We start from the raw sequence: 263 nt of genomic DNA on the forward strand, positions 1-263 counted from the left end.
GACACGACTGAGTGACTTCACTTTGACTTTTCACTTTCATGCATTGGAGAAGGAAATGGCAAGCCACTCCAGTGTTCTTGCCTGGAGAATCCCAGGGACGGGGAGCCTGGTGGGCTGCCGTCTCTGGGGTCGCACAGAGTCAGACACGACTGAAGTGACGTAGCAGCAGGTTGGTCATAACTTTTCTTTCAAGGAGTAAGTGTCTTTTAATTTCATGGCTGCAGTCACCATCTGCAGTGATTATTATAGTACCTAACATTTAT

The sequence above is a fragment of the Bison bison genome, unplaced genomic scaffold, assembly GCF_000754665.1.
Source record: "Bison bison bison isolate TAMUID 2011002044 unplaced genomic scaffold, Bison_UMD1.0 scf7180017864389, whole genome shotgun sequence".
NCBI lineage: Eukaryota > Metazoa > Chordata > Mammalia > Artiodactyla > Bovidae > Bison > Bison bison.